Source organism: Oreochromis aureus, linkage group 23 (assembly GCF_013358895.1).
Source record: "Oreochromis aureus strain Israel breed Guangdong linkage group 23, ZZ_aureus, whole genome shotgun sequence".
NCBI lineage: Eukaryota > Metazoa > Chordata > Actinopteri > Cichliformes > Cichlidae > Oreochromis > Oreochromis aureus.
In genome coordinates this window covers 2,669,003-2,694,130 of record NC_052963.1, presented here as the reverse complement: position 1 = coordinate 2,694,130, position 25,128 = coordinate 2,669,003, and the positions used below count along the sequence as shown (strand labels likewise).

General features: G+C 43.8%; 1 long non-coding RNA gene across 1 annotated transcript in view; it reads left to right on the top strand.

Annotated features, from left to right (window-relative positions):
• The first annotated feature begins 10,753 nt into the window (after positions 1 to 10,753).
• Positions 10,754 to 25,128, top strand: part of LOC116325942 — a 19,539-nt gene continuing 5,164 nt past the window's right edge. Inside the window, exons 1-2 of the long non-coding RNA XR_004199888.2 lie at positions 10,754 to 11,110; positions 13,572 to 13,628. This is a non-coding gene — a long non-coding RNA (uncharacterized LOC116325942). The remainder of the gene's footprint in view (positions 11,111 to 13,571; positions 13,629 to 25,128) is intronic.

Here is a 25,128-nt window from a genome sequence, read left to right as displayed (position 1 = left end):
ACACTCGTGTAGCAACACAGCACTGTGGAACACAACTCATCCTGTAAATAATAATTCACATTATTACAGTAAGTAATAAAGTAACTAATTACTTTTGAAACTAAGTAATCAGTAAAGTAATGGGATTACTTTCTTGGAGAAGTAATCCGTAATTAGTAACGAATTACTATTTTCAAGTAACTTGACCAATACTGAACACAATCTCTTTGGCTATATAGATGTTTGGACAGACAGGAAGAGGTGTAAGAAACAAAAAATGCCATCCCCACAGTACAACACAGTGATATTAAGCTGTGTAAATGTTTTTCTTGTCTGGAACTGAGAATCTCATCAAGGTGGAAGGAGTCATGAAGAAAGAAGGATTTGTGAAGATTTTAAAAGAAAATATCTAGCAATCAGAAATAAATCTAGGTCTGGGTCATTGCTTTGTCTTCAAGCACAACAACAATCAGATCAAACCAAACCAAAGTGAAGCTTTCTGTCAAGGAGAGGTAGGAAGAAAGCGAACCCAAACGCAGTGCTCTTCAGGGCAAACTACAGTGGTTTTATTTACAGTGAAACAAGCACAGTCCAAACTATATACAATCAACGGGCTGGTCCGGACCGGCTTCACCTGTGAAACATGAAAGACATTATGCACTTTCAGCTGGCGAGGCAGGTTCAGGCAAATGGTGACAGGGTTAATGATTGCTTGAACTTTAAAGGGCCCGATGAATTCGGGAGACAGCTTCTTCGACTCAGTCCTCAGTGAAGTGTTCTTAGTGGACAACCAAACATTTTGGCCTACCCGGTACCCGGGGCCGGCCAACTGTTCCGTGGTGCAAAGGAGAGCAGCCCGGGTGGCCCACCACGCCCAGCTGAGGTACTGGTGTTATGGACATGCTCCACCCATTCCAGTTGTTCACTCCAGGTAGTCTGGTGGGAGGACGCGACACACCTAAGAACAGTCTTCAACTCCTGGTTGGCCTTCTCAGCCTGTTCATTCGTCTGGGGGTGAAATCCTTAGGAAAGGCTCACTTGCGCCCCGAGCTGGGAGCAAAACTCTTTCCACACTCGTGAAGTGACCTGGGGCCCACGGTTGGAGACAATGTCCTGAGTAATGCCATGAAGTCGGAAGAAATGTGGCTTAGTGATCGCCAACGCAGTGGGCAGCTTTGGTACAAGGCAGCCCATTTTGTGGCAAAATGGGCTGCCTTGGAGAACCGATCAGTGATTGTGAGAATAGTAGTATTACCTGCAGACGGCAAAAGACCTGTCACAAAATCCAAAGCAATATGCAACCAAGGTCGTCTGGGGACGGTAGTGGTCGGAGCAGGCCCATAGGTGGGGAGTTTGTGGTTTTGCTCTGTACACACACAGGACAGGTGGCCACAAATTCTTGGGCGTCCTTGCCGAGTGACCGCCACCAGAATAGTTGTTGTAAGAATTGTGTGGTGCAATTCTTACCAGGGTGGCACAAGAAGTGGGCCGTGTGGGCTCAGTGGAAAACCTTCCCTCGTACCGTTGAAGGTACGTATAACTGACCCCTGTTCCTGGGTCAGGTTCCTGTCGTTGAGCTTCTCGGATTACTTTTTCCAGTTAGGCTATGTGATTGTGAGATTAAAGCCAGTGAAAAAGAGAGCCCAACTGGTTTGGCGTGTGTTCAGGCGTTTGGTGGCCTGGAGGTGAGCCAGGTTCTTGTGATCGGTCCAGACCAGTACTGGGTGCTCGTTCCGCTCCAACCAGTATCTCCATTCTTCCAGAGCCATTTTAATGGCCAATAGCTCACGGGTGGAGTTTACTTTCGTACTGCTGGGAGAAAAATGGCCCCCACCCCGGAGTCCGACGTGTCGACTTCCACGATGAAGGGTGGATTCAAGTCCACCTGGACCAAGACGGGCGTAGGCGAAAACATGCATCTGCCTGTTGAGCAGAGGGTGACCACAAAAAAGGTACTTTGGGTGAGTTGAGTTGTGTGAGTGGGATGGCAATCTTATTGAAATCACTGGAACAAGAAGGCATTGGTGGGCAAATAGGGCGTTGTTGGAATGCTACTACGCAAGTAAACCCGGTGGAAGGGGTTACATGAATAGGATGAGGGACCTATGGAATCTTCGCTACCCAGCATCCACATTGATGGCAAAACAACTAGAGATATCACCCCCACCAAAGATTGGGTACCAAGCCCCAAGTGCAATAGAATAAGGATTGTTGAGTGCGAGAGAATAGTGCGAGAGGTCCTTAAAGATAGAATCATGGCGAAGCTTGAAACCTGGATCCTCCGTAGCCGGTTACCAAGGCTACGTGAAGTACCCTCAGAAGATTCAATTCAATTTTAATTCAGTTTTATTTATTTATATACTGCCAAATCACAACAACAGTCACCTCAAGGCGCTTTATATTGTACAGTAGATCGTACAATAATAGATACAGAGAAAGTGGGAAGGAAAAACTCCCTTTTAACAGGAAGAAACCTCCAGCAGAACCAGGCTCAGGGAGGGGCGGGGCCATCTGCTGCGACCGGTTGGGGTGAGAGAAGGAAAACAGGATAAAGACATGCTGTGGAAGAGAGACAGAGATTAATAACACGTATGATTCGATGCAGAGAGGTCTATTAACACATAGTGAGTGAGAAAGGTGACTGGAAAGGAAAAACTCAATGCATCATGAGAATCCCCAGCAGCCTACGTCTATTGCAGCATAACTAAGGGAGGATTCAGGGTCACCTGGTCCAGCCCTAACTATATGCTTTAGCAAAAAGGAAAGTTTGAAGCCTAATCTTGAAAGTAGAGATAGTGTCTGTCTCCTGAATCCAAACTGGAAGCTGGTTCCACAGAAGAGGGGCCTGAAAACTGAAGGCTCTGCCTCCCATTCCAAGTAAGCCTGCAGTGTGAGAGCGAAGTGCTCTAATAGGGTGATATGGTACTACAAGGTCATTAAGATAAGATGGGGCCTGATTATTTAAGACCTTGTATGTGAGGAAGCCAATGAAGGGAAGCCAAAACAGGAGAAATCTGCTCTCTCTTTCTAGTCCCTGTCAGTACTCTTGCTGCAGCATTCTGGATTAACTGAAGGCTTTTCAGGGAGTTTTTAGGACATCCTGATAATAAAGAATTACAGTAGTCCAGCCTGGAAGTAATAAATGCATGAACTAGTTTTTCAGCGTCACTCTGAGACAGGATATTTCTAACTTTAGAGATGTTGCACAAATGGACGAAAGCAGTCTTACATATTTGTTTAATATGTGCATTCAAGGACATATCCTGGTCAAAAATGACTCCAAGGTTCCTCACAGCGTTGCTGGAGGCCAAGGTAATGCCATCCAGAGTAAGAATCTGCTTAGATACCATATTTCTAAGATTTTCAGGGCCGAGTACAATAACCTCAGTTTGATCTGAATTAAGAAGCAGAAAGTTAGCGGCCATCCAGGTCTTTATGTCTTTAAGACATTCCTGCAGTTTAACTAATTGGTGTGTGTTATCTGGCTTCATGGACAGATAGAGCTGGGTGTCATCAGCATAGCAGCTAAAATGTCTACTATGTCTTCTGATGATGCTGCCTAAGGGAAGCATGTATAATGTAAACAGAATTGGTCCTAGCACTGAACCCTGTGGAACACCATAATTGACCTTAGTGTGTGAAGAGGACTCTCCATTTACATGTACAAATTGGAGTCTATTAGATAGATATGATACAAACCACTGCAGTGCAGTACCTGTAATACCTACAGCATGTTCTAATCGCTCTAATAGGATATTATGGTCAACAGTATCGAATGCAGCACTGAGGTCTAGCAGGACAAGCACAGAGATGAGTCCACTGTCAGAGGCCATAAGAAGATCATTTGTAACCTTCACTAAAGCTGTTTCTGTGCTGTGATGAAGATCTACTAGATGATGGGTGATGGGTTTGTCTGGCACAGACCCACCGCTGGAACGAGACGATTCTACTACAACAGCAAAAGCAAGACGCAAGTCACCAGAGCTCTTTGTGTTACTTGTGCACGAGGGAGAGAACTGTGACGAGTGCCGTTCCTTCCGCTTGAACCCCAGTCGCTCTTAGTGAGGTCCCTCGTAGCACTGCTCTTTATTGAGGTTACATGAATATGCATAGGTTCATTAACATATGACGTCTTACATAGACATACATGTGAACAAAGAATACCTTGTCTGTGTGTCGCGTAGGTATGTGTTTGTGTGTGTGTGGGGTCAAGATGTGACCCTGTGAACAACTCCCCGAAGCTGGTGCTAGGAGTCCAGTGGTCCACCTAAACAGAGGGCTCTTATACTTAAACAGATACAGAGTAGGTGTCCTCCCATAGTATAAATCAGTAAGAGAAGGTACGACCTCTCTCATGACCTTAGGATGTGTGTGCATGCCAGAGCACTCTGGAACGCACACAGAGCCTTTGCAGACTGCTAAGGATCAGACATCCTATCAGTATACAATTGATTATATACCTCTAAGCATATATGGTTATATGTTTCTAAACATAAATGACAATTCAACAATATAAACCTGACACAGAATAGCCATTTGTTTTTTCTCCTCTGGTATCACAATGTATGACAAACATAAATTTATCTATCTTTAACTGATTTCTTTCAACAATCTCTACTTCAAACAAGTAGCAGATTAATAAACCATGAGAGTAATTTGCTGAATAATGCAAGATAGCAAGAAAAATGCATCATATTATCTGCAATGTGATTACAGAAAATATAAGATATGACCATCAACTGACAAAAGTGGACAATGCATATACTGCATATACTGAAAAAGGCCCTTGGAAGAGCATCTATTAAACATATTAATAGATATGTACATATGAATATATTACAAAATGTTCATTTAGTAGCTGATACATATCCTCTATCTTTACTTGGAAAAACATTTTTCTGTAACACTGTTTTAATCCTGATCTTAATCTTTTGCTATACAAAAGCACAAAACAACTTATTCTGCAGTTTAAACAACACAACATCACTAAAGTTTTGGCATCTGTTTGAGAAGACAAAACAACTTAAATAATGCAAATAAATAACACCTAGCTCTGAAATGAAATGTGAACTGATAGGTTTATAGCTTTACCCTATTCGCTGGAACGTTGAAGGCAATGTAATTACACAGCAAGCAAGACACGAGTAGGCAACATTCTTTATGTTTCACGTGCACGGGAGAGAACTGGACAGGCGCCGTTCCTTCGCTTGACCCCAGTTGCTCTCGTCCGCTCCCCCGTAACACTGCTCTTTTATTGTGGTTACATGAATATGCATAGGTTCATTAACATATGACCTCTTACACAGGTATACATGTGAACAAAGAATACCCTGTGTGTGTGTGTGTGTGTGTGTGTGTGTGTGTGTGTGTGTGTGTGTATATGTGTGGGGGCAAAATGTGACCCCGTGAAGACTCCCCAAAGCTGGTGCCAGGAGTCTAGCGGTACATCTGAACAAAAGGCTCTTACACTCAAACAGATATACGTGTGTTTGTTATACCATATATCAGCAAGAGAAGATACGACCTCTCCTAGGAGGTGTGTGATCTATGCCAGAACACTCTGAAGAGGAGTGAACACACTCCCCTCTTCATGCTACACAGAGTTGTTACAGACTATTAAGGATCAAACCTCCTATCACTACACAATCAATTATATACTTCTAAGCATATATGAGTAAATATTTCTAAGCATAAATGGCAATAAACAATACAAATCTAACATGAACCACTTTATTTACATGATATTTGGAAAAATATTTTATTCAAGAAGTTGAAATGATGAATACTAATACTGAGAATAATATTGTTATCTGACAGGTGATTCTTTGCCAGACAGATGTATTGTATTATAACAGGGTGAATGAAAGATTTCCTATATGTGTGCTTATTACAACACTGAATCAGTCTTTTCCAATAAGTGGTGAAGAGGGTGGTCAGGATCATACTTGATGGATAACACAGGCTTCATCTAGTTTCCAATTTATACTTGGGGTGTGCATACTGAAGTTCCCTTGTTATGTCTTGCACCTCTGTGTTCTTGCCCCTTCCATTTACAGACTCCAGTTACAAATCTCCACATCATTGAAAGTTTTAGTATAGCGCTTGTGCTCTCTGACTGGCGTCCTTTTCTTAAAGAAATCTAGTAGTTACTCATGGACACTTTCCATTATAAATATTAATCATAGAGAAATCAAACGAGGATGGCAGTGATAAGACACTAGAGCTGAGCAGAACTGTAATGTCATCAGGTACTTAAATATAAGCACTGCCTCAGCCTGAGCTTGTTCAGTCATTATTTGTGAAATAGGCATGGATCTTATATGATTTTCTTGTTGTACGGTCTGTGTAATATGTGATAACTGAATAGATGAATATTAAATAATAAATGCCTGTAGTCTGCCCTTCTAGGAGATGGAGCCATCTGTCCACTGAACTCTGAGCCCCCTGACCTCAGTAACGTGCCAGAGGAATATCGTAGCCTGGAAAAGAGATTTAGATTGTACCTCAGCTCTTCCATTCTGTATGTCATATGACTGCAGAACCGATATACTCCCAGGTAAACTTCTCCTCTTAAATCTAGAAAGGCACACTATGGAAAAACATCAAAATATCACCGACTCTCTAGGTGCAGGCATCATTCATCATTCTTCCTCATTTTGCTGTCTTTTTTGTTTGTAAATCTGCCATTTGTCGGGGTTTTTGCATCACTGAGAGTACTGAACAAGGAAGGTTTTCTCTTCGGCACCTATCCCTGCTCCAGCCAAATCCTGCATAGCAGTATGGGGCAAATGACGCCCGGAGAGTAATTCACAAGTGGTCAGTCTGTCTTCAGTCCTACAACAAGGAGTAAAGAGCGTAAAGAGCTACAGACCACTATAGAAGAGAGCTGACTGGCTATGGTTTATTCATGACATCACATCCCTCTCTTGCTTGCCATCAGGGTCGTCGTGTCACTGCCCACCCCTCCCCTGACAGTGGCACTGCATCGCATGGGGGAAGGGCACAGTCCCCAGGTTTTCCTGGAGGCCTTCCAGCCCACAGCAGAAACATGCCAGTGGCCTCCGCTGGAGTGAGCGCCGATGCTGCTGCCCTTGTTGTCGTGGGAGCCCCAGACGGCGGGTCTGAGTCTGTGGCAAGAATCACAAGGGAACTTCGCAGACATCGGCCAGGCCGTGCTTGACCAACTGGGCCTCTCCCCGGAAGATCATCAACGGTGGTTCAGGGCCTGCTGGATGATGGGGGAGGATCGTCTGTTCGGGTGGGCACGGAAGCTGCATGACACGGTGGTGAGATGGCTGCAGCCCGGGCCATCGGAGGGAGAAGCCCGCATGCTGGCCAAGATCGTTTTGGAGCAGTTTGTGGAGGGGCTGCATGCAGACACGCTGGCAGAGGAGTATATGGCAGCCGCGGCAGAGGGGCCGGAGACAGTTATCCAGCCGGGCGAGCAGACAGACCTGGCGGCAGTGCCAAGGCGGAAAATCCACCTGCGCGTCCTGGTGGAGCTTCCAGATACTTCCAACTGTAAAGTTGGCCCATTCTTCCACACAAACAGTCGACCCATCCAGCCATGAACACATACTACAAGATGATAAGCTCATCCCCTCCCAGGGAACCATATCCAGTGTTGGGGAGTAATGGAATACAAAATATGAGTAACTGTATTCCGTTACAGTTACCGTTTAAAAAGGTGGTATTTAGAATACAGTTACTTTGTTGAAATAAATGAATTACACGGCAGTACTTTCCTGTTTCATATTGTGGCGGGTCAGGACTGTTTGGGTTTTGTTTGACAGCTACGTTCTGTTGTTCCAGGCGGCAGTGTTACGGTTGCCATGGTTACAGGGCAACGCTCTCTCTCTCTCTCTCTGCGACTGTGTGTTTCCTGGGTGAGAGAGCGCCTTTTTGTTGTTGTTGTTGTGCTAAGCTAAAAGGCAGAATGCTACAGGCATAGCTCTAAAGAATGTAGCCTGATGGGCAGTGTAGTCCGTGCTGCAGGGAGAATGGACTACCATACACGTTATGTGTCTGCGAGCAAGAGGAGGGAGAAAAAGGATAGTGGAAAAGTACGAGTTGTCATCGAGCAAAAACGGGAGCTGGAAGCATGTAAATATAATAATAACCACTGCAGCCAAGAAGAGTGCCTGACAAGCCCAGTTGTAAGTAAGCTATTAAGACTCGACTGTACACTGTGCTCGTGTTTTCCTCCGAAACAATAACCTCCGTTGGAGCAGCCTTTCAACGCCTCTCTCTGTCTCTCGCTAGCAAAGTTGACCCAGACAACAAAGTAAAGCTAGTTTTCGGCTACGAGCCCGACATGAACCCAACATATTAGCCAGAGGTCCCTTTACTACGGTTCGGAGCCGCGGATCTTCAGTAATAGTAATAAATCACACAGCAATAGTACAGTCACGTAATTGTAAAAAGCATGATAATATATTAAGTAATCCAAAGTATTCAGAATATGTTACTCTCATTGAGTAACGTAACGGAATACCTTACAGAATATATTTTGGGGCATGTAATCTGTAATCTGTAACGGAATACATTTTAAAAGTAACCTTCCCAACACTGACCATATCACTGGCAGCCATTGATGAACTGTTTAAACTTCACTTTGTTTTCAGCACGATGATGCTCCCACAAACATGATACACTTCTATAGACAACAGTGACACCACTAAAGAAAGTCCAGGAGTGAAAGAACTGAGAGAAAAGTTCATGAACAGCAACAATGGAGTATTACTGACCTTTAACCTCCTAAGACCCGAACTCTTTCATGGCATGCATTTTTAATTTCTCTTTGTGTTTTGGGCTGATTGGGACCTGATGAATTTAAAAACAAAGAATTACGTGATTTTTTTTTTTTTTTTTTTTTTTTTTTTTTACCTGATTTTTTGTTTCTGAGAAAAATGAGTTCCACATATGAGGACATTCGCTTTAAATTTTGATAGGACAGTAGCAGTATAATGTCCTCGTAAGTGGATATCAGGCCCTTGTAGAGCAAAATTTATTATTTTGGTCTAGACAACCCAAAATGTGAAACATTCATTTAGAAGTTAGATGTGATTTAAAGAGAAACAAATCATCTGGTTTATATAAGCAAGTTCCAGGAATGTTTTTTCATGCTGTTTTAACCTTGCAACCATATAAATCAAAGTGTAAGTGTCACGACCTGCAGGATCGGCAAGGTGCTGATCAGAATCTCTCCACTCCTAGCCACCCTTCTCTTCTCTTTTTCCTCTCTCTCTCCCTCTCCCCTTCTCTCCCCTGTTTTGCCGGGGCGGAACTCATGGCGGGTTCATGCCCTCGGTCCACGCCTTCCCGGATTGCGCACACCTGGGCCTCATCAGACCAGCTGGTATATTAGAAGGAGGAGATCAGCTGTTCAATGCTGGATTGTTGTGAAGGCTCTTGTCAGTACACGTCTAGCTCAAGTTTCCTGTGCCTCTGTCTCAGAGACTTAACGAGTGTTTCTTTGTTCCTAGATTCCCCGGACCCGTCCCTGTGTTTCCTCGTGTGGAGTGTGGAAGGAGTGACTGGTCGCTAGTGGAGAAGAGAGAGGTTGAACTGAGCGCGTGTGTGATTTTCCCGTTTTCCCTGGAGCCCTGGACCCCAGCCCCTCACGTCTTGTATATAGCACTAACCCCGCACTGTCTGTACATACACTTGGTGAAGATCTGTAATAAACAGTCTCTGTTTGAACGCTATTCAGGAGTCCTGCGAGTGGATCCTCTAAGCAACCCGTGACAGTAACAATCCAGCCATACTATGGATCCAGCGGACTCAGCTCAGCAACCCGCCCCCTCTCCAGAAGCCTTGTTGGAGCGACATGAGCAGATGCTGCAACACATTAACCATCAGTTGCTCGCACTCACTCAGGCTCTCGCTCAGCACATACCTCTGCCAGGTCCCGCTATGCCTCCCCCGTCTGCTCCCGCACAGCCGTCAGCCCCGGAACTTTCCACGCCACCATGACCCCTGCATGATATGTACCACCGGCAGATAGAGGAGGTGGCTGACATCCAGAATCCTACCAGTGGCTGGACAAAGCTGGAATGAAAGACAGCACAGAGGCACTAATCATGGCAGCACAGGAACAAGCTCTGAGCACAAGATCCATAGAGGCTGGGGTCTATCACACCAGGCAAGACCCCAGGTGCAGGCTGTGTAAAGATGCCCCTGAGACAATCCAGGACATAACAGCAGGGTGTAAGATGCTAGCAGGCAAGGCATACATGGAACGCCATAACCAAGTGGCCGGCATAGTGTACAGGAACATCTGTGCCGAGTATAACCTGGAAGTCCCGAGGTCAAAATGGGAGACGCCCCCAAGGGTGGTGGAGAATGACCGAGCTAAGATCCTGTGGGACTTCCAGATACAGACGGACAAAATGGTGGTGGCTAACCAACCGGACATAGTGGTGGTAGACAAACAGAAGAAGACGGCCGTAGTGATCGATGTAGCGGTTCCGAATGACAGCAATATCAGGAAGAAGGAACACGAGAAGCTGGAGAAATACCAAGGGCTCAGAGAAGAGCTCGAGAGGATGTGAAGGGTGAAGGTAACAGTGGTCCCCGTGGTAACTGGAGCACTAGGTGCGGTGACTCCCAAGCTAGGCGAGTGGGTCCAGCAGATCCCAGGAACTGAGATCTCTGTCCAGAAGAGCGCAGTCCTAGGAACAGCTAAGATGCTGCGCAGGACCCTCAAGCTCCCAGGCCTCTGGTAGAGGACCCGAGCTTAAAGGGTCTATCTGTGTGTATGTCAGAAGTGACAATTTTCAACAAGCTTCAGTCACATGAAATCTTTACGTGAATGGAAGTAACACAGTGTTACTTACTTTTGGTGGGGATTTTATGCGAAGTGAAAATTTTCAACAAGCCTCGGTCACATGAAATCCCCACCAAAATAAGGAAGTAACACTGTTACTTCCTTGTTTTGGTGATGATTTCATGTGAAATGACAATTTTCAACAAGTCTCAGTCACATTAAATCCCCAACAAAACCTATTCCACAATACATCGCCTCCTTCAGCTGATTGTGCAATGGTTATAAAAGACAGCACCCACTGTAAAGCCGACACTTCTTCCAAGATACAGGACAGAGATTGGGAGCTGACGATCTAAGCACGAGGTAACAACTCACAAGTAAATTAGTTCTTAACTGCAAACTTTGTAAAGTAGATTCCATTTTGTTCATAACACTAGGGAAGTTTGCTCGCATCTGACATGCTGATATGGAAAGGTCTTTAAAGTGCTGCAAAGAACACTGACACATAAAGGCTTAAATAATGCAGGTGCTTTAAAGTGAACAAAGGGATTTTGAAGAGTACGGTCAGCGCCATATTTGGTTTGTGTTTGTATGTCACTGACAAAATAGAATAGAATAGAATTCAACTTTATTGTCATTGCACATGCACAGGTACAGGGCAACGAAATGCAGTTTGCATCCATCCAGAAGTGCTTTAGCCGTGATATAGATATATTACAATATATATTAGCAATAATATAGATATGTAAGTATATCACAGAAATGGGTCTATTATGGTATGTTATAATGTACACGGTATGAAGTATGTTATGAATATTCTATAACTATAAGTATGTACAGGCTATGAACAGGATATAAATATGAAATAAAAAAACTATACAGAAATCTGAGATATACAGTTATACAGAAATGTGAACTATGCAAGTTATAAACAGTTGTAGGATTAAAAATTATTGTATGTACAGAATGATTATTTACACAGAACTATACAGTAGTGCAGTTAAGATAAGTGAGATATGTGGATCAGTTTTGGATCAGAAAAGATCAGTTGTTTCAAAATGACTGCTCATTGGGCAACAAATTACAAACCCTTTTTAGTGGGATATATATATATATATATATATATATATATATATATATATATATATATATATATATATATATATATATATATATATTGTACTGAATTTTTAATTTTTACTTATCCTTATAATTGATTATAAATAGAAATTAAATTAATTTCGCTGGACTGGACAGTGTGCAAAAAGTTGCCTCGAGAAACTGTGCTAATTACACTTGATACATCCTCAATCATCCAATTTAGGAAATCCCAGGAAGCTGACTCTGTTCATCTGCACATTGCTTTTTCTGTAGGAGAAACATTTTGTTACTCATCCAAGTGACTTCTTTACTTTTGGCTGGCAGCAGGTTACCCCAGCTTTATAGTTTACTTTACTTTATTTATATAGCACTCTTCACAGGATAAAAACCACAAAGTGCTTTACAATAATATGAAACAGATATACATACAACAGCACAATTGAACATACAGCACAAATCTAGGTAAAAGCCAACCTAAATAAATGAGTCTTAAGCTGCTGTTTAAAAGAATAAATACAATCAAGGCAATGTAATGATCGAGGCAGAGCATTCCACAACCTGGGGCCACCGATCTAAAAGATCTATCTCCTCTGGTTTTAAAACATGTTTTTGGGACTACCAACAGCCTTGTAGTCAGGGGTTTTCATGATTCAGAGTTTTAAAAGTGCAAAACATGGTCCTCTCTGACTCAATGTCCCTAGCTTCCCTCAAAGTGCAATTGAAACTCTGGCAGAGGCCATAGTCTGCAAGATCTTCCATTCTCACCTCTGGCAAAGGTTTCCAGTACACCCCCACTAAACATCTGGTCACACAAGGTCTGTCCAGCAACTTGCCAACCTGATCCATCTCAGAAACTGGTGGTGATCACTTCACAGTTCATCTCGTCTCTATGCCCAAGTGTCCAAGACATACATCCTTAGATCTGATAATTACAAAATTGATCATTGATCTGTGACCTAGGATGACCTGGTGCCAAGTGCACTTTGACATCCTTATGCTCCACAATCCAATAACAGAACACTACTTGGGTTCATATGAGACCACTCCAGGTCACACTGTCATTGACCCATTGAGAGTTAAAGTCCTTTAGCAAAACAATGGAGTCCCCAGATGGAGCACTCTTTAGCACCCCATCCAGTGACTCAAAGAAGGCTGGTTACTGGGAACTGTCACTTGGCACTTAGGCAACACAACAGTCAGGACGTGTTCCGTGACCAGAAGGTACATGGAGGTATCCACTGGGGAAAACCCAAACATAGCGAACCGGGGAATACAAGTATAATTCAGTTCAATTGAATTCAATTCTATTCTATTAATATAAAACCAAATCACAGCAGCAGTTGCTTCAAGGCACTACTATATTGTGAGGTAAAGACCCTAAAGACGCTGCAAAGAAAACCCCAACAGTCAAACGAATCCTTTGAAATCACCCTTGGTGATTGCGGGAGCTGTCCACTGAGGTGAGCCCGACTACATCTAGTCAGTGTCTCTCAGCCTCGCTCAGACTCCTTTTCCACAAAGAACTGACATTCCATGTACCACAAGCCAGTTTTGGAAGCTAAGGATTGGATTGCCAGGAGCTCCGCCCATGATTGCCTCCTTATTTACAAAGCACCAAACCCCTACAAGCTTTTCCTGTGGGTGGTGGGGCAATCAATCCTGTAGAGTAATTTTCTTGGGCACAGGAGCGTATACATAATTTTCTGTTTTCTTTAACTTCCAGACCAAAACATGAGAGTTGCAGTGGGTGCCATTCTTCTCTTCCTGACTTTGTATCAGGGTATGTTTCTTTATTCTTCTTTATACAATTTTTGTACTTCATCAATTCACAAATTCAAGAAGAACTAGAAAATGCATTTTCTGAAGAAACTGCTGTGTGAATGCTGATAGCTGAATGTTTTGAGTTGAAATAATTGCTGAATACTAAGTAAAAAATGTTGAATGAGATGAAAAATACAGAAATTTTCACCTGAAAACAAAAGTGCAGAACTTTTGAAAGCTGACTTTCAGACAGAAGAAGTTTAAAAATATCTGAACGTGTTTAAAAAGGGAAATTGAGTAATGACAAAATAACATTTAGAGTCAGAAAACATTTGCATGAATATTAAAAGTTCATATTCTTTAAATCACTGAATGACTAAAATGTGATCCCTCTACTTGGATCCACACTTTAAAAAGTTTACATCTCTGAGCTTTGAAAGACATGCTGTTGGAAAGAGAACAACGATGGCTACGTGTTGAGGGAAAAATGATGGCTGTAGAGCAAACACTGTGGACACAGCAGCAGTTGAAAGAGAAGTGTTTAAGATGAATCTTGGCACAGTGAGAGACAGAGCTCGTTAAGCAAGCAGGTGTGAGCCTGGTTGCTATAGCGACACATCACACACTAGTGATGGGATTTTCGGCTCTTTTTAGAGAACCGGTATGGGCAGAAATCTGTGCCATCAGAAACTGAATTTGAATAAGTTAAATTTGAATTTGAATTGCTCAGATTGAATCTGAATTGTAACTTGAATAAATGCTTTTGAAAACTGAATTTGAATTAGTCTAATTTGAAATTGAATTTATGGTTTGAAAATGATCATCACTAAATTGAAATTGAATTTTATATTTTGAAAATGAATTTATTTGCTTTGAAACTGCATTTTATCCTTTAAAAATTTTCAAAGTTTCAGTCATTACGTAGTTTTATAGGACAAAGCTACGTGTAATGTGATCTCCCAGACTCATCCATGCAACGGGACTGTACACACCTCCTGTGCATTAGTATCTGAAGGCTGACATGTTTCAATATGCAGTGCTAAGAGTTGAAGTGGGTAGCTGGTTTGACATGAGTGGCACATCGCCTTTGGCATATTGGAGAAGGAGCTGGAGTCAGGGGGCAGCGGCTGAGTGTCTAGCTTTTCCTGGATTCCTGGATTGGAGCAATGTATAGGACGGTCTTTCCCCCAGCACTTGCATTCTTTAGCAGTGACCCAGTATATCCACTGTCCTCAGGAGGCACCATATTTAGTTTCCGAGAACCCCATCCACCTTTCGAGAAAAGTGAGTGACTCAGTACTATTCAAAATGTGGCAGTACACATCGCAGTGCATTCATGGTCATGATATCATCAAAATTCTTCTATAACTATCAATTCAAAACTTGGAATGGCCATTAAGAGGTTTTTTCTACCTGCTCCTTTGTAAATCAGCCAGGCCCCAGAAACACTTTCCAGTTTTGGATACAGATCTTTGAGTCTTGAACATACCTTTGAAATAAACCATCGACCACCAAATTAATTGACTCCGAATAAAGACAAACACTTTTTGATCGTTAACTTACAACAAATATATTTTCCTGTCAATGTGGAGCAGTACCTTACCTCATCATGACTGTAGCTGTCAGGTATCAGTGTAGACCTACGTCCCAAACCAGCTTGCAGATGGACAAATTCTTCACTGCCTTTTGGAGTAGACTGAACAAGCTTGGGTAAGAGATAAAAATTAAGTTATATCTCTTTAACTGGTGTGAATTGGTTGGCAGGCCCTCGAAAGCACCGGCGCTTTGCTTTGTTTCCATAAAGAGCAGGAAAAGACCTGTGAAGACATGTTCTAAGTTGATATAAAATAATACAATTGTACACCTTAACAAGTTATGGGTATTGAGAACTTAAATAAGTAAGTATAAGGAACAACAAGTCTGACAAAGGAACAAATACAACAAGGAACCTAGTCATTTCTGTGTGGATACTTGGTCGGCCATCTCTCCCTCTCTCCTGACTCGTTTCCTGTCTGCTAGAATGACACAATATTCAGAAGATGCATCACATCATTTTATGCTAACTAATTAATATAGTACAACAGTAAAACACGTGTCAAATGATTCAAAAGTTATTTGGTAATCTGTGCATGTGTTGTTTGTGTCTAGCTTCACAAAACCTGGGAGGCTCTTGGTGAGTCTGAACACTGGGCCGAACAGTGGTAGATGTAGAAGTTAGTAAATTTAGCAGGTGTCTTGCTGACCTGACAATTTCTGACCTGTCTGCCTGTCAAACACAACAATTGAGGAGTATGTTAAGAGTACTGTGTAATTAATCATTCTGATATGTAACAGAAGAGTTATATATCATATCACACCAAAGTGATCAGTAATGATCCAGACACTGATGAGTGTTAGACTAAATATTCACTGTAGCTAAGGTTTTTAAGAAAGCTAAAGAGTTGGGATGCTGTGTAAGATGTAAGTAAACCCAAACAGCAATGGTTTTGACATTCTTTTGCACGTTTTCCTACCGTAAGCTTCTTCAGTTCTAAGGTCAAATGGCCGAGAGTCCCAGATTTAAACCCAGTGGGAGTATCCCCCCAAGGAGGGACAAAGGACCCCCTGGTGATCCTCTAATCACGTGAGCCAAGGTGTGAAAGTGGGTGTGGTACCTAATCAGCCAGGGTTTCGGGTGAGCTCATTGTGAAACCTGGCCCCACCTTGTCATGTGAATTCCTGAGGTCAGATGGCCCAGGATGTGAGTGGGCGTTAAGGCGTCTGGGAGGGAACTCAAAACTGGATTATAGATGGCAGACAGTTGGTGTCAGTAAACCACCGCCTCTGTTCAAAGATGGTCGCTCACAGTGGACATAGATGGCCTCTTTCACTCCTCTTTCAAACCATCTGTCCTCTCTGTCCAAAATGTGAACATTGGCATCCTCGAAAGAGTGATCTTTATCCTTAAGATGCAGATGGACTGCTGAGTCTTGTCCTGTGGAGGTGGCTCTTCTATGTTGTGCCATGCGCTTGTGAAGTGGCTGTTTGGTCTCTCCAATGTAGAGGTCTGGGCATTCCTCGCTGCACTGTACAGCATACACCACGTTGTTAAGTCTGTGTTTTGGAGTTTTGTCTTTCGGGTGAACCAGTTTCTGTCTGAGTGTGTTGCTGGGTCTGAAGTACACTGGGATGTCGTGCTTGGAGAAAACTCTCCTGAGTTTCTCTGATACACCGGCTACATAGGGGATGACAACGTTGTTGCGTCTGTCTTTCTTATCCTCCCTCGCTGGTGTCTGATCTTCTTTTCTTTGACTCTTTGCTGACTTTATGAACGCCCAGTTAGGATAACCGCATGTTTTGAGTGCTTCCTTTACGTGTGTGTGTTCCTTCTTTTTTCCCTTCAGGCTTAGAGGGAACATGTTCTGCCCGGTGGCGTAGGGTCCTGATTACTCCAAGTTTGTGTTCCAGAGGGTGATGGGAGTCAAAGAGGAGGTACTGGTCCATGTGTGTGGGCTTCCGGTAAACTTCGATGTTGAGGTTGCCATTCTCTTCAATGTGCACGGTGCAGTCCAGGAAAGGCAAACAGTTATGCTTTGTGTGGCAAAGTTCGGTATTGAGTTCCCTCCCCAGACGCCTTAACGCCCACTCACATCCTGGGCCATCTGACCTCAGGAATTCACATGACAAGGTGGGGCCAGGTTTCACAATGAGCTCACCCGAAACCCTGGCTGATTAGGTCCCACACCTGCTTTCACACCTTGGCTCATGTGATTAGAGGATCATCAGGGGGTCCTTTGTCCCTCTTTGGGGGGATACTCCCACTGAGTTTAAATCTGGGACTCTCGGCCATTTGACCTTAGAACTGAAGAAGCTTCTCGGATGAGAGGTGAAACGTCTTCAAGCAACTTAAAGAAGTCCAGATGCTTTTCTTTGCAAACTCCTTTGAATTTCAATTTAGTGATGATCATTTTCAAACCATAAATTCAATTTCAAATTAGACTAATTCAAATTCAGTTTTCAAAAGCATTTATTCAAGTTACAATTCAGATTCAATCTGAGCAATTCAAATTCAAATTTAACTTATTCAATTTCAGTTTCTGATGGCACAGATTTCTGCCCATAAACCGGCTCTTTCGGCTCGGCTCACTAAAAAGAGCCGGCTCTTTCGGCTGCCAACCGGCTCTTTAGGTTGTTTTGTTGCTTAATGAATTCATTATTAACAACAATATAAAATTATGCACAAAAGGAATTACTAATGTAAAAAATAACGTGGTACACAATTGAAAGCATAGTCAAAGGAGTTTGCAAAGAAAAGCGTCTGGACTTCTTTGAGTTGCTTGAAGACGTTTCACCTCTCATCCGAGAAGCTTCTTCAGTTCTAAGGTCAAATGGCCGAGAGTCCCAGATTTAAACCCAGTGGGAGTATCCCCCCAAGGAGGGACAAAGGACCCCCTGGTGATCCTCTAATCACATGCGCCAAGGTGTGAAAGCGGGTGTGGGACCTAATCAGCCAGGGTTTCGGGTGAGCTCATTGTGAAACCTGGCCCCACCCTATCATGTGATTTCCTGAGGTCAGATGGCCCAGGATGTGAGTGGGCGTTAAGGCGTCTGGGGAGGGAACTCAAAACCTTTACATGGAGGAAGTGGAAAGAAAGGCTCTTGGCTCTTTTAAAGGAAGAGCACCCAGCCACTGGTACAGATATGTAGATGACACCTGGGTCAAAATCAAGACACAAGAAGTGGAATCCTTCACTGCGCACATTAACGCCGTGGATAAAAACATCAAGTTCACCAGGGAAGACACTAAGGATAACTGTTTGCCTTTCCTGGACTGCGCTGTGCACATTGAAGAGAATGGCAACCTCAACATCGAAGTTTACCGGAAGCCCACACACACGGACCAGTACCTCCTCTTTGACTCCCATCACCCTCTGGAACACAAACTTGGAGTAATTAGGACCCTACACCACCGGGCAGAACAGGTTCCCTCTAAGCCTGAGGGAAAAAAGAAGGAACACACACACGTAAAGGAAGCACTCAAAACATGTGGTTATCCTAACTGGGCGTTCATAAAGTCAGCAAAGAGGCACAGAAAAGAAGATCAGACACCAGCGAGGGAGGATAAGAAAGACAGACGCAACAACATTGTCATCCCCTATGTAGCCGGTGTATCAGAGAAACTCAGGAGAGTTTTCTCCAAGCACGACATCCCAGTGTACTTCAGACCCAGCAACACACTCAGACACAAACTGGTTCACCCGAAAGACAAAACTCCAAAACACAGACTTAACAACGTGGTGTATGCTGTACAGTGCAGCGAGGAATGCCCAGACCTCTACATTGGAGAGACCAAACAGCCACTTCACAAGCGCATGGCACAACATAGAAGAGCCACCTCCACAGGACAAGACTCAGCAGTCCATCTGCATCTTAAGGTCAAAGGTCACTCTTTCGAGGATGCCAATGTTCACATTTTGGACAGAGAGGACAGATGGTTTGAAAGAGGAGTGAAAGAGGCCATCTATGTCCACTGTGAGCGACCATCTTTGAACAGAGGCGGTGGTTTACGACACCAACTGTCTGCCATCTATAATCCAGTTTTGAGTTCCCTCCCTCCCTCACTGGGTTTAAATCTGGGACTCTCGACCATTTGACCTTAGAACTGAAGAAGCTTCTCGGATGAGAGGTGAAACGTCTTCAAGCAACTCAAAGAAGTCCAGACGCTTTTCTTTGCAAACTCCTTTGACTACGATGACCTGGATGACTGAGAACCTTCACAGACAATTGAAAGCATATGTGTATTGTTTGTGTATTTATACACAAGCACTCATATATATTCAAATAATTTATAAAAAATGTTCATTTACCTGTTACTACCACACACCAAATCCGGTCGTTGGTACTTCCTGGCTTGTGTAGCCACTAGGTAACAAAAGCTCAACACCGCCCCTAGCATCCTGGGGCACTTCTGTTGTGTTTTGTATGTGAAAATAGTTGTGGATGATTACTATACCTTTCTAATGTGACGTTGTTGTCCCTGGCTCTCTTTCTTTCTCTTTCCCTCCCGCTCTGTTCCTGTGCTACTGCGAGTGTAACTACCGCCCCTCCCCTCTCTGCCCAGCGCAAAGCACAAGGCATGCGTGGGGAGTGAAGCGGAAAAAAAGGGCAAGAGAGAGGGTGAGAGAAAAAAAACCAAAAAAACCCACGGCTCCCAATAAGGAGCCGGCTCGCGTTGTTCACTTCAAAGAGTCGGCTCTAACGGTGTGTTCACACCGAACGCGATAGACGCGAGCGAAAACGCCCCAAACGCCCCTAATTTGACGCGTGCACATTCGCACCTCGACGTGTGTCCAACACAAATCCATCCATCCATCCATCCATCCATCTTCATCCGCTTTATCCGAGGCCGGGTCGCGGGGGCAGCAGCCTAAGCAGAGAAGCCCAGACCTCCCTCTCCCCAGCCACCTCCTCCAGCTTATCTGGGGAACACCAAATGCGTTCCCAGGCCAGCCGAGAGATATAATCTCTCCAGCGTGTCCTGGGTCTGCCCTGGGCCTCCTCCCGGTGGGACATGCCCGAACACCTCACCCAGGAGGCGCCCAGGAGGCATCCTTGTCAGATGCCCGAACCACCTCAACTGGCTCCTTTCGATGTGGAGGAGCAGCGGCTCTACTCTGAGCCCCTCCCGGATGGCCGAACTTCTCACCCTATCTCTAAGGGAGAGGCCAGCCACCCTTCGGAGGAAGCTCATTTCTGCCGCTTGTATCCGCGATCTCGTTCTTTCGGTCACTACCCACAGCTCGTGGCCATAGGTGAGGGTAGGGACGTAGATCGACCGGTAAATTGAGAGCTTCGCTTTTACACTCAGCTCCCTCTTCACCACGACGGACCGGTGCAGCGTCCGCATCACTGCAGCCGCAGCACCAATCCGTCTGTCGATCTCCGGCTCCCTTCTCCCATCACTCGCGAACAAGACCCCGAGATACTTGAACTCCTCCACTTGGGGAGGAACTCATCCCGACCGGAGTGGGCACTCCACCCTTTTCGGCTGAGAACCATGGCCTCAGATTTGGAGGTGCTGATCCTCATTCCCGCTGCTTCACACTCGGCTGTGAACCGTTCCAGTGCGAGCTGAAGGCCTTCACCTGATGAAGCCAACAGAACCACATCATCCGCAAAAAGCAGAGATGAGATTCTGAGGCCACCGAAGCGAAAGCCCTCCGCCACTTGGCTGCGCCTAGAAATCCTGTCCATAAAATCCATCGCGCCTCAAAATTGCATATTTTGACGCCCGTGAACCAGAAATGTGGGAGGGATGTGGGAGGAAGTTGTGCCACACGGTATGTTTGCTAGATGGCAGCTGTCGAGCTAGCGTTTGAAGAGAGAGTCTCCCTCCTCTATTTACTGTGGAGAGCAGAGCAGCGGCGTTAAGGACGTCCTCGCCGTACCTGGGTCCATCAGGTCCTCCAGAGGCGTGAGCACTTTGGTGAGTTTCACCACTTGCTCCAGGAGCAGCGCCTGGATGACGGCCGATTTCAGCGATATCACCGTCTTTCACTCGCCCAGTTTGAGGACCTGCTGTCCCGCGTCGGTCCCAGGATCGCCCGCCTAGACACCAACTACAGGCGCTCAATCCCACCTGCAGAGCGCCTGTCCATCTGCCTGAGGTTAGTAAAAGTGTTTAATACGGTAGTCCTTTATTGATACCTGTGCTAATATATGCTAAACCATCCGTTTATACACTGCTAACATGGATGTGGTATGCTAACAGTGAATGCCGTCTGTGTTTACTGATAGCAAACTGTGGTATGGAGACGACTGTTTATAATATTTCTAGTGATACTCGACAGTTCTCATCAAGTCCCGATTTAATTAAATTTATGGTGTTATCAGTGTTAGCAATGATAGCATGGCTGTGGTGTCTATCAGTGTATGCTCTCGGTGTTTGCTGATATCAAACTATGGTATGAGGACCACTGTTTGTAATCTTTGTAGTGATGCTCACTCCTTTTTTTTTTTTTATTTAGACCTGGTTTAATTCTGGTATAGTTGAATATTTGTATATAATTCCCGCAGCTGTCAGACTATAACAGGGGTCAGCAGCCTTTCTTAAAACTGAGAGTTAGATAAAATTGTGAACAGTTTGGTTCATCTTTAATTATATGGTTCTATCTAGCATATTCTATCTTGATAAGCTATGTCTTATCACAGGTTAATTTTTCAAAAATATTAACAATGATTTAAGCAAGGAAAGGGCTACATGTCAACATACAACTCTTTATTTCTATTAATGTCTTACTTCATTCCTACCTGATTGACATGTTGAGGAATTATGAGTGATTGACACACTGTAGTGGTAAAAGTTGCTACCAATCAAATTATGATATGGTAAAGTTAAAACAAAACACAACTGACTGTTTTATATTATATCTAATATATGTTATGTAATTATCCTTATAATTAGAAAATGTTTTATGTAAGATTTATGTTTTGTAATTTAAATCTGACATCACAAAAGTATTTTGGAATTTGAATAATGTATTTTGTAACTGCAGTACACATAATACTAATTTTGAACAATTTTGTCCAGGTCCCTTGCCACCGGGGACTCCTTCAGGACCATCGTGTTCAGTTTTAGAGTCGGTGTGTCCACAGTGTGCCAGATCACCCCCCAGGTAGCGACGGCCATCTGGGACTGTCTAGTGGACGACTTCATGGCTGTGCCTTCACCTGGAGACTGGCGGTCCATCACAGAGGGATTCCAGGAGCGCTGGAACTTCCCTCTCTGCTGTGGAGCTCTGGATGGGAAGCACGTCCAGACAAAGGCCCCCCATATATCACATAGGAGACACACACATTGATATACACTAAATATTATTCCTTTTTTTTTTTTTGGTGCCCAAATTCATGCACGTGCTTGATTTTGTTTAAACAATTATTGCACACTTTTTGTAAATCCAGTAAACTTCTTTTCACTTCTCAAATATCACTGTGTGTGTCTCCTGTATGATATATTTAACTGACATTTTTTTATTGTAACAACCAACGATTTATACAGGAAAATAATGGCTATTAACAAGGTTGCCCAAACTTTTGCATCCCACTGTATTAGTATATTCTGTCATTAGTATAATATGAAATAAATTCTACATGTGTCAAGTCGTGTGCCAACATTTGCTGTGTAGTAGAACTGAGACATTAGTCATTATAAAAATTTATTTGAAATAATATTAAAATTCTCAAACAGAAAAACATTAAACATAAATATATAAAATATAAGTATTTACAGAGAGACAGGAATAAAAAGGACCCAGCTGCTCTCCAGAGCAGGAACAAGGCTGAGGAGGAAATGCTCCATTGGAGACTGGCGTGGCCTCTTCAGGGACACCAGGATGGCCAGCTCCACCACCGATGGACCGTCCTGGGACCAGTCCCTCATCTGCCTCGGAGCTGTCCTCCTCTCTGGGCCTGTAAAACAGCACAAAACACAAAGAAATGAGAAGGCTGCTACTAGATTTTAATTTCAACATTGAAAAAAAAAACAACAGGATATAATCAGATTAGTTGTAGATATTTAGTAAAGGTGATCACAAGGCAATCCCACACCGAGTAAAAAGCTATCAGTGCTGCTGTACATCTGATGCTACAGTTGCATACCTGTGGGTGCAGCAGCAGGAGCTCAGGGACTGGGGAGCAAGGAGAAGCAACAGGGGATGCTCTGCAGCAGAATCAGCTGGTTCTATCAAGACAATATTAAATGTTAACAGGTTTTAAACAATAGTCATAGAGAAAGTATATACAGTGGTCCCTCATTTATTGCAGCAGGGGTTGTCAGAATAACTAGCCCCTCGCCACGCACTTTATACACTTTTTTCCCCACACACATGAACATTAGTCACAGTTCTCACAAGTTGATTGTCAAAGTGCAAACCTTTGTAGATTGCAAAACGTAAAAGTATTATTATGCCGTGTTTTGTCTTTGTCTGCCTGCCACTTTCGTGCGCCTTTTTCCCTCGCGGTGCAGGTGTCTATTTCCGAATGAGGGTCATAGTTATGGGTGTTTTTGTGCTGTTTTATCTATTGGACGTGATGGTTATCAAAACAAAACATGATCAATTTGGCAAGCGCAGGAGACACAGCACGGAGGAGATTTGTCAATCAGGCTGCAGAATGCAATGCTGTACGGTGCAAAAAAAATCAGCGAAAAAGCGAGGCAGTGACGGATGAGCGGGACCACTGTGTGCTGTTTATTAATAAACAAAATATATTCCTATATGACAACATGCATAAAAGCAGAACGGTATTTGTACATCAGTGGGAAAATAGCGGTGGCTTGCTAGCTTTTTGTGCGGCTTCCTCGGTCAGTGAAAAATGTAAAAGAGAAATGAATGAACTTACCAGGTTGCCCGATCTCTTCACATTTCTTCCTCCAAGCTCGGTCCTTTATATTACTGTCTCGGTACACAAAGCAGCTGGTGTCGTACAGCTCCGGGTTGTTTGCTACGGCGTTGATTAGCCTTCCCTCCATTGAAGAATGAAGGGCTTTGGCTGGATCTGCCCCTTTGACCTAGGTTACAGCCACGTCACCAGGCTTCTGATTGGTTGTCGCGGCGCGATTTGACGCTGGAGTTCAGATTTTTCCAACTCAAGCGGTAGAGGCGAAACACGCGTATGCACAAAATGCAACACAAAAACTGACGCGCATGGTTTTTTTCGCGAGTCAAACGCACCAGACGCGGTACACTGACGCGCGTTTCACGCGTTTTGGCGTTTTCGCGACGCAAATCTGCTTCCGAATTTTCGCGGGACCCGCAATCGCGTGTCATCGCGCTTTTCCATTGACATTACATGTAAACCTGACGCTCTGGCCGCCTCTATCGCGTTTGTGTGAACACACCGTAAGAGCCGTTTCGTTTGCGACCGACACATCACTACCACACACACACACACACAGACAGACATGCGCCTCTCTTCTGCTGCTTCAAATAAACAGAAAAGTGACCCAGAAACAAATGCTTCCCAAAAGAGAACTACAAGTCGTATTGACAAAATTCTTTCACCGTGAGCGGCAGCAATGTCCAGTCTACCAAATTCTCAGTTTTCATGCCCGTGGAGTTTATTATATGGATGTGGTGACAGTGTAAAGACAGCCTGTACTTCTGATTTTCAGATGAACTTTCTGAGCCATTTTAACATTGGTCTCTATGGAAGAGTTGCATGGAGGAGGGTGTGCATTGGTGACATTTTTGAAAGAACCACAACATCTGTTATAATAACAATAACATTGGATGAAAGAGGGCAACGATGGCTACGTTTTGAGGGTAAAATGATGGCTGTAGACCGAACGCTGTGGACACAGCAGCAGTTTAAAGAGAAGATTTTAAGATTAATTTTTTCCCTCCCCCCACTCTAGCTGTTGAGCTGTCTCACTCTAACCTCCAACATTCTGTCCCATACACACCCATTATAAACTCTGAAACGGCTGAAAAAAAGGATGAAACTTAAACTGTATCTGAAGAAAAAGTATAATAGATATTGAA